Source organism: Hetaerina americana, unplaced genomic scaffold (assembly GCF_022747635.1).
Source record: "Hetaerina americana unplaced genomic scaffold, ioHetAmer1.1.p SCAF_5, whole genome shotgun sequence".
In the NCBI taxonomy this organism is placed as follows: domain Eukaryota; kingdom Metazoa; phylum Arthropoda; class Insecta; order Odonata; family Calopterygidae; genus Hetaerina; species Hetaerina americana.
Genome location: NW_027287095.1, coordinates 88,712,461 through 88,722,822, shown reverse-complemented (window position 1 = coordinate 88,722,822; position 10,362 = coordinate 88,712,461). Strand labels below are relative to the sequence as shown.

Here is a 10,362-nt window from a genome sequence, read left to right as displayed (position 1 = left end):
CTTATGGGAATAGGAAATAATCTGCTGGTGCCAAGTCGGGACTGTAAGGGGGTTGGAAAATCGTCGCGATGCCATCGCAGAAGGTTTTCGTAAGTAGTCACTAGACTCTGTTCTTTTAGTCGACCGTCCAAAGACTTCGGGACGAGTTTAGCGCAGATCTTTCACAATGCCAAAATTTCATTGATGACGGTTTGTATATTGCCACTCTCTTATCAATGCAAATACGATCTGCGATCCTGTGCACACTTGAGCCGACGGTTTGAATTCATCACATCACACAAACGTCAGGAAAATTTTGCTACCGATACTTTTTATACAAACCTTGTATTTTAGGTTCCAATAGCTGACACAAGGGTCTAAAAATATATTTATGCACCCAAAAGGGAGACTTGGATCATTTAGGGCCCTGCCTGCCTCTTGACGCCGTTCAACCGCACAGATTCCCCTGATACCACTGCGCCCTTTCCTTTCGACTACATTACCGCCGTTCACACCCCACCGAACAAGGAACTGGACAGGCAGAACCGTGGACACTGTGGAATTCGGACACGGTTGGACACTACCGCTGATGCTTTCTGGGGAGAGCAACCAGCGATTCATAATAAGGCTCGCTACGCGGAGGACCCTAAATACCCTGGAGATAAAAACTGCAACATTTACAATCCTGCAAAATCATTATGCCTTTAATCCGAAATTCCAGATTCCCGATTTCACAAATTGAAATAAATAAAAAAACAGAAGCTCAGATTATTCATAACCATTATTATAAATATTATTTATAAACCGTCCATATAAATTAAGCGCAAAATGACGCACAAAGCATAATGCATTCAAATGCTCCACGATATTTAAGCAAGGCAATAAAAACCCTCTACAATTGCATTGGTAACGGCAAAAATGACAATTACAAGTAATGTCAGCAATGTGGGTATGGGAATCGATCATGATCACGTAAGTTTTAGGATTCCTCCCCGTAATACGGTATCAAAAACAAAGCTTCACCAACGGATATTTTGTTTCCTGAGAAACGCCTGGACAGCAAATCGAACCGATATTTTACGCCGTGGCAATCATCGATTGCTTCACCCTTCTCTGATGGTAAGAAATTTTTCACCGCCAAGACAATAAAAACCTAGGTAAATTATAAAGATTTAATAGGTTCCTTGGCCGGCCCCGGTCTCGGCGGAGTAACATCCTGGCCTGCCAAGCCAGAGGTCGCGGGTTCGATTCATGTCTAAGTGGGTTTTACTTCACCTAGGGCTTGGGTGTTCGTAACTGTATTTAAATGTTACATCATTTGTAACTAAGTCCGATAGAAAGGCCAAAACAGCTGTTTTCGGATTAGCAATACAAGTACATAAAATAGATAAAGCAAAGGCAGAGAGCAGATGCAGCGCACCACAATCCTTACATTTTCGCCATGGAATCCTTTCTTTTATTCCCCACGGAAACAACAGCACAGGTTTTGCTCAGGCAGCAATAACCACCATTTCATCTGTTGTCCGTACATAAGAGAACATAATTATGGCAAGGGAAGGAAGAAGTAGTGTAGAAGAACGTGATTGGCTCGGGCCATTGCACAGGGTCCAGTGATGGCGATCACTGCCCTACGGACATCCAAGATTCCTCAAAGCCTAGTGATCTCCCTGGGGACCAAAGTTTTCTGGAACATCTTAGGAGGCCCTGGGAAGTAAACTCCGGAACCCGAACTGCATGCTTTTCATGCGCCAAAGTAAGCCATGATATTAGGTGACCTTTGAACGCCACCGAAAAAACCGAGGCTAGGCAAAAGCTACACGCAGCTCCAAATAATAGTTCCCTAAAATAACCGACGCCCTACGTCCAGCAGCGCAGATGCTGGAGACGGTGCCCCAAGATGGCTATTCAAATGTCACCCAATAAGACGTGGGTAGGGGTCATTAAAAATGGGATAGAATCCATCAAGCCGGGTCACCCGCCGTTGGCCCACCCTTGACGAAGGGCTAAAAGGAGCCCGAAGCAGAAAATAATGCGTAAATTTCACTCCATGGAAGCAGTGGGCGGGGTAGCAGTGGGAAAGGGTAGGCCAGAGGTCTACCCTTTCCCACTGCTACCTGTGGAGCCGAAGGTCGTTGGTTCGAGTCCCATGACCGAGGGAAAATTCCCAGATTAGAAAATTTAATGGTTTTTCGGAACGAGGCAACCACACATTGACAGAAAAACCACAATACTGGTATATCGGAACGAGACAACGGCAGCAATAGAGTCCTACTGATAAGCTTCCCTGCACCCATGGTGAAAGGCAGCAGTTTCACCATTAGGAACTGGTGGCGCAGATCAAATGGGACTGCCCGCATCAGCTGCCACAGCTGCGGGCGAGAGTGAAGCGCCGCAGTAATGCGATGTGGAAGGCAACGGGGAACCACCACATTATTCTCCCTTGAAGATGCAGCCTTGTCTAGCATTCAAATACAGTAGAATGGAAAGATAAGTGCAGCAGTAAACCAATCCTAGGATTAAAACACTGATGATGGAAGGAGTGCACGGCGCCGCAGACGGCAAGAGTTTCGAGTTGTTCCCAATTACGCATTTCGTGTCATTGAGATCGAGTACGAGCGGACCAATATTTCCAGAGGAGATACGGAGCAATGAACGTGTTTGTCGTTCTATGCCTGTCGAACGAGAAGTTCTGCCGTTGAGGCACGGGGTTCGAAGATCCATCCACACGCCGCCCAAAGTGGGACCCGGACCCGAAAAAAGAAATCTGCTCTCGAGAAGCGAAGGGCGCGAGCGTAATCACCGGCCGATTTCTGAATCGCTATATCTTAATCTAGCGCGGCGTATGCATCTGACACCTACATCTCAAACCAAAACCGGAAGTCATTAAATTCAATTAGTCATCAGGAAGCAAGAGCGCATCGTTCCAGATGGTCATTATGCTTCGTCATGAATACTCAATGAAACAATGATTGGTAGACACGGGAGTGGAAATGATATTAAGTTGAGGAAGAATGGGAATTTTGGATAAAGAGAGAGCAGCGGGTCCGTTTGTTTTTGGAGCGAAGCGGGAAGAAGACGGTTTCGGTGTCGAATTATGTAAATGGAAGCGGGCATATAAACGACCTGCGTAACCCTGGAGACCCTGCAATGGATGGATGCACGGCGCCTTGTGAGAAAGGAGGAAGCAGGAAGGAAGCGGGGAGCCATTCATCTTACCGCACACAGACAATGAACGGACGGAAAGGATGCACACTTTTTCCGTATTCCCAAACACACCCCCTCCTCCCCCGTCAGTTTTCTCTTGGGATGGTGTCCGATAATCATGCTACTTTTACCGATCAACAAAAACATCCCACTGTGCCGAAAAACGACTGCATTTTGAAATAATACCGAGTACCAGATGATATTCATAAGACCTTTCGTTTTCATTTGTCATTCCTCATTTAACAACATCTCATGGCCATGGGGTTATTATTAATTTTCCTATCGATATTATTAATTTTCCTACCGATAGCCCATCAATTTGCTGAAATGAAAATGTATTCCGCCCTGCAAGACGCCGCTGGATATTAAAAACTATTTAACAGGCATGCAAAACCGTTTGCCTTCAATGGGCTCCGGTCTTAGTTGCGTAAAATACGATTTTAATTGAGCTAGCCCTAATTTTCTCCTCTAAAATATACCTTTTTTATACAATCCAATAAATATGAGATTATCTTGGAAATGAAATCCTTCCACAGCTTCAGAAGTGTCTATATAAATGATTTCGTAACTCTTGTAGTGGTGATTGGATTTTTACTCTTTTAAGATCCAGCGATTAACTCATGCAACAATAAAGATGACCGTAAGTGGTCCTTATACGTATGCCTGACCAACCTAAAACATTTCAAGGGCTATGTTTATTTTTCTCTGGCTCATTTCGCAATGCCATATGAAAGATACTCTTTCCTTATCTATCGTCATCAAACATCAGGATTCCTGTGCAAGGAATGCCATGCGAGCTCAATTGATGGCAGCATTTTATTCTTTCGCACAGTAAATTATCTTCATCGGTCCGCATAATTCAGATAAAGAAAACATTTTAATTTAGAAACGTTAGAAAATTTTTTTGTCTAAAAATAACGCTGTCCTCGGTCATTAAGTGATCCATTATTGTGGTTCATAATTTCCATTAGCACTGCACGAGTTCATTTACATGCTATCAATGTCAATTTCATATCAAATGAATAGCTTCTAACATTAACCTTTGATTTTCCAGTTATCAACGCATGAGGAAAATCACATGACCCATTGTTTACCTTATATACTCGTGATACATGAGCCCTCGCTATTTAGAATCACTGTGCACTGTGATTCCCTTTAACATGATATTTCAGATAAAAATTCTGTCACTGTGAATGGCACCCACTTCAGGTTATAAACTACAATTGAGTAATACTTCCGCTTCTGCTCTTTCTGAATACTTTCCCATTCGTCTACAACCCAAATCGAATGCTTCATGACCTAAGCATCAATAATTATGAAGGAATTTTCTAATCAAACAGCTTCCCATCCCTCTTGATTATCTCTCATCTTTAAGGTACAACTCTAAGAATATAAAAATTTCTAAACGTACAGCCTTTCACGGTAGCTTCGATCGGTACGGTATCGATAAACTCGGGTCACTCGGTCAGCCCCCTCTGGCTATGTAAGAGCTCCCACCCCGGGATTTTTTATAACGCCGATCGCTTGATTTATGATTATTTCTTGAAGACTATCATGATTGCGCGTCTGTTCAACCAACAATAAATCGCTGGCAATGCTGATTATTGTTAATGGCACTAAAATAAGAAATGATTGGCTATCAGGGGAAGACGTCAACATTCGAAACTGGACAAAAAGTATGACCACCTAAAAATTACTGTGAAACATTCGTTGGGTTAAAATCAAAACGTTTTTCACGGTAGGAACACATGCCTTATGCCTCAATATGCCAAAATTAACATCATAAGCATAAGATAAACATTTGACGCCAAGATAACATACTTATACAGGCACTCTTTACGAGGGAGCTATGTATCATTACGATCCAGGACGTATTTCGCCAACCAATTTTTTCAGTTCTACAGCGTGTACGATCCTCACATAAGGTATATCTTATCGGTTGCACCATAGGTTTCTAAACTGATTCCAACCGTGGTTTCCTTGGCCCACTGGCCTCAAGCCCTGCGGTTCCCCATCGCGTTCGATCCCATGGCAGGAGTTTCAGGGATGGATTCGCCTTCACCAGATGAGAGGATGGCGGCACCCGAAGGCACCATACTGCATAGGCTGAAAAATCACGCAGGTCACACCCAACTTGGGAGGTGATCACATAATGTTGAGGCTCCCGAAAAATGAAAAATACTTGATTTTTCAAAGACTAAATCAAAGCTCATTAATTTCTTTAAAAAAAGGGTAGCGTGTCGGCTTCGATGATTTTTTATTCACTAGACTAAATCAAAGCTCATTAATTTCTTTAAAAAAAGGGTAGCGTGTCGGCTTCGATGATTTTTTATTCACTACGGTAGTGAAATTGACGATCGATCATTAATTGAATAAAAGTGAAAGCAGAGAGAGGAGGAGTTCTTGCAGATTCGGCTTAAAAGCTGATCCCTTTCTTTTCGGGTTAGGATTTGATGTTATGAAAGTGGTATGTTTCGAGTTTGTTGAAAATTTGCAATTCTGCCAGAATTAAGTAATCTTCAACAGAAAAATAAGAAGGATATCCCGACGTTAAAACACAGTATGTGCAATGAAAACAGTTCCAAACAACCGCGCCATCAACCGGAAGCAATCAGACCTTTTTCTTCAATTCTCCGCTAGATGACAGCAGCAGGTAACCGCCGCTTCGAAAAGTAGTGAAAGCAGCGCCATGTGGAGGAGCGAATAAACACCTTCCCACCTCCATATGAGATCCAGGAATACTAAATAAATTGAGTGATGGTTTTTGTCGTCGGTTCTACGTGAATTTACTCGTCGCTAAAAACAACTTCCGCAGCATACTTCTCTTCAGCTAAGAGTCAACTACGGACTCTTCACGTAACACACTCCGTGCCGCATACAAAATCTAAATAAATATGATTACACAAGCTTAGCATTGTCGCAATATTTCATTTTTCATAATTTAATATGTTCTATGGCACAAATATCAACAACAAAACTTGAGAATGGATTAATTAAGCTATCAAATGTAATACTTGTATGAGGAACAACAAATGTAATTTGAGAGATTTTTTTATTTCGATTAACTGAATTTTAATTCATTTTATAATCAAGCAATCCACATGTACGGCACAATGTTAACACTATTTACCGTGATTGGCTGAAATGGCTACCTATATGATGCAGGTGTTGTTGATACATCTGTATCAGCACTTCCGGTTCTTACCTGAAATTTGAAAAGAAAAAAAGTTAAAACATTTTCAAATCATGTAATTACGGGCGAAAATGTTCTGTCCAGTTAGCACAGCGTCTGACTACAGACAGGAGGATCAATGGTTCAAATTCACGAGTTTAAGGGAACTCACAGCGGGAGCGTCAGTGAGAACTCCCTGCTCCACTCCATGTATTTTACATATTTAACATAATTGGCAGTCACACACACTACACACTCCCATTCAGCCAATATCATTGCGACGATGGGATTGCTTTGTAGGTGGTTACATACGTGTACTAGCACATCATTTTTTTATTAATCAACCGGTTAAGGTACGTTTTTATACGTACTCAACTACCAAAAAAATATTTTGCTTCTCCTCACAAAAAACAACCCAACATCCTATTCTCAACTAGCCCCTCTTCATCTCTGTGTACTTCCTTCATCCCGTCCAACATGCTTATTCTATTCCTGTCACAACGAAATTTTGAACTGCAGATATTAAAATATGCGAACCCATGCAATGGCTGAGTATTAAATACGCCAGAGGTATTGCCAATATAATGGGAAAAAACATTTTCAGAATTTACTATGAAAATTCTCATGATACCAATCAGGGCAAATTGCTGTTTTTTGCAATTTATTCAGCATTATACTTCATTAGAGCACCAGATGAAATTCTGGTAGGAACTTTGCTCGTACCACATAATTACATTTATCAAGTTTTCGACTTCTAGACATATTGGCTGAAAATTGGTTGCTTTAGCGCTGTCTCTTCAGTGAAAGGCATTTTTCTTTCATTTATCATTAGGATCCATCTCACTGAAAAAATAACCAAATACATAGGGGAATTGGAAGGTCCACAAATGTCCTTTGCTTAGTCCAAAATACATGTTACCAAAGAAAGCGTAAGCGTGTAATTCTCCAGATCAGAGTGGCTCATTAATCTGAGGGAATGCAGGCGCCAAAAAATTACCGTAAGTAAATACCTTTGGCGAATTCATTCAAGTTAAGCAATAAAATATTCATAGCTTGTTTTGCTCATTGAAAATGTCAACTCAATCCATTGCCTTTTCACTATGAAGTAGATTAAATTAGATTAACCGTAAGGGGCACAATGATCAATAAATCACACGAACTCTCTAATCGTTCCTCGCAAAATCATGAGGCAATTTCAGCGTACGTACATTACAAAAATTAACCCGGGAGACATTTCTTTTCAGACGGATCTCCTTTGAAAAACGCCCCAACCGACTGCGCCCCCGTTATTGATTTACGTGGAACGGCTTCGCCTCTCGTCACCCTGAATGAAACGAAACCTAGACTGTTGTAGTAAAACTACCCCTGAAATATTAGACTAGTATGTTGCTCCTGCTTTCGTGCTGACTTGCAATATAAATACGTCTTATTTGCCACTCCTACATCATCAGCTGTGGTGTCCGAGTGGTTAAGGAGTTGGACTTGAAATCCAATGGGCATTGCCCGCGCAGGTTCGAATCCTGTCCGCAGCGAATTTTTTTGAGTACAATTTATAATTAAATCTTCACTAGAAGACAGGATATTTAAATTAGCACCGCAGCTACCAGCATAACTTTTATTCACGAGCCATTTTTTTTTAACGATGAGGCTCTATTTCCCTACAAAATGGTTGGATAAAATTTTCGCCTGATTGTAATAGGGCGGAATGCTAAGGCTTCATGTTTCCATTTCGATCCAAGCAGTGGATTTTTCTGGTTTCAGAATTTGCTAGGAAACCATAGGCGGCACAGGGAAAAGATTTGGCTGCCTACCCGATGAGTAAATTTCAGACGCCGTTAGTATCGAGTGAACTCTAAGCCTCATCTGTCCATACCGACCTTCGGGTTGATAAATGTGTTTATGGCTAATATATCTCCGTTCAGATTCAGATTCGAAACCGATGCGAATGGCGAGGCTAAAAAGCACGCTTGGTACATGACCCAGCAACGAATGGATTTCCCTTCTGTCACCACCCAGGAATATTAAACGGTCAAAAGTGAATTATGTAGATATGGAGAAATGATGTTGACCTAAGACAAAGCCTTGCATCAGGTTTGGAAACCGGTAATGTCTGGTGAATAACCGAACACACACTACCTTTTCGGGTGCCTGGCCTTACTATATTTACCGTATGAATGCAGGTATATTTGCAAGAATGTCGACAAATTGGACTTGAAACATCGAACATTCGATTCTTGTACAAGTTTTTTTACGTTTTTTGTTGGTTAAATTAAATGGAGCATACGATGCTTAGACGCACAGATGTGTACACTTCAGATCAATAGCTAGTTTAAACTTTTTCTGCCTGCATAATTTGTTCGAGCCAGTAGCATGGACAGATTTGACGAATGAATTTGACGATTCCAAGTGCGTTTTGGCATCCTCGCATGAGCGGTCCGCCGAACCTTAAGTGCCGTGGGCCCCAAAAGAGATCTCGTAGGTCCGACTACATCTCTCGACCCCGGACACGCACGCCCCATTCATTTCCTAAAATACAAATCCCGAATTTTCTCCAATTCTCCCGACGAATACGCCTCCCTTTTTCTCGAGTTTTCTCCGATTAGTTTCGGAACCTGATTGGGTCTTCTTCTATGGAATAATCAACCATCGCTATACACGCCACTGATATCAACACAGTATGTAAAACCCAAAAAAAAATTTTTTTTCATACGTTCCATAAAAAGTAAGCTTAAAAAAATAAATTACTGCGATTGAAATACTCATCCAACCAAAGAATTTCCCCGTGCCACGTTGGTTTTCAAAATCTTTGAAATGCGAAAATAGAGAATGAGTCATGAGTTTTTGAAACTAGGGTAAGATGGATGAGCGATCGGAAGAAAGGGTAGTTATGTGTGGATTCAAGGACGAAGACGAAGGAATTTCCACGGCACGTCCGCTAACCCATCGTACGTATCTCCAGCGCCAATCGAGTCGGGCGGCGACGCAGGGAATGCGAGAGAGACCCTGGAGAGCGTCGCCTTCGTCGGTTCTAAGGGGGGTTCAGATAAGGGAACACTCGATTTGCAGCGAAAGGAGGGAGGCCCGAGGCAGCGCCGCCTTTCCGGAGAGGACGTTATCTCTTTAGCCTTTTCAAAATCCCCGAGACTCGGATTTAGTCTTGCGTTCGCATTATCGATCCGTTAGAATTTTCAGCCTAAACCCGCGGAGACAATAAAACATGCAAAACAGTTGCAATGAACCTCAGTGACCTTTGTCTTTTAAAGTCGTTCGCGATCCATTCAGTTATGATTCAATGGAGAGGAATATCAAGTTGGGTTACTATGTATTTCTATCAAAATTCGCTGGTCTTCAAAAGATGGTCGAGAACAAATAACAAATGCTGGATTAAAACCATTTATTGGAATGTAAACCATTACTCAGTATCATGCAGCAATAACGAGACGTTCGTGTCGATACTGAGAGCGTTTGCCATAGCTTGAAGTGAGTTCAATGTATAAGGCGAGGGGTCGGTAATGGTGGGTCGTGGTGGTCATCGTCTTACAACATCGGTTTTTCAACTGAAGTGACCTTGCAAAGAGACGCTTCATCCACATCAGTTTAGGATTATTTATGCTGCTAAAATTTTCCCGCCGATGCAAATCACATCTACTGATTTCTGCTCGTGGAATCTATAACGCTAAAATAAATTTCAAATATTAAAACTGATCGAAAATTGTCATTTGGTTATGAATGCACAATGAAGTAATCATTTGATTTTTAAATGTGTTATGTCGTGGAGAATAATGTATGACTTAACAAGCGTTTCAATTAGGAATGTATTTTGTTTGAACAATACGAGATATAGGTTTCGTTACAGCTCGACAGTACCACTAAGGTGCACAAAAAGTTCATTTATCACGCCAATAATACCCTCGAAGTAATGTGAAAACGAGATTACTTTAAAAAATACTCAAAACTATAAGTAACACCCCAGTATCCATATCAAGTAAGGTATTTAGAAGCACTAC

General features: G+C 41.6%; 1 non-coding gene across 1 annotated transcript; it reads left to right on the top strand.

Annotated features, from left to right (window-relative positions):
- Positions 1 to 7,805: 7,805 nt before the first annotated feature.
- TRNAS-UGA (transfer RNA serine (anticodon UGA)) lies at positions 7,806 to 7,887 on the top strand. Its single transcript has one exon. It is a non-coding gene; the product is annotated as a tRNA-Ser (tRNA).
- The last annotated feature ends 2,475 nt before the right edge of the window (positions 7,888 to 10,362 follow it).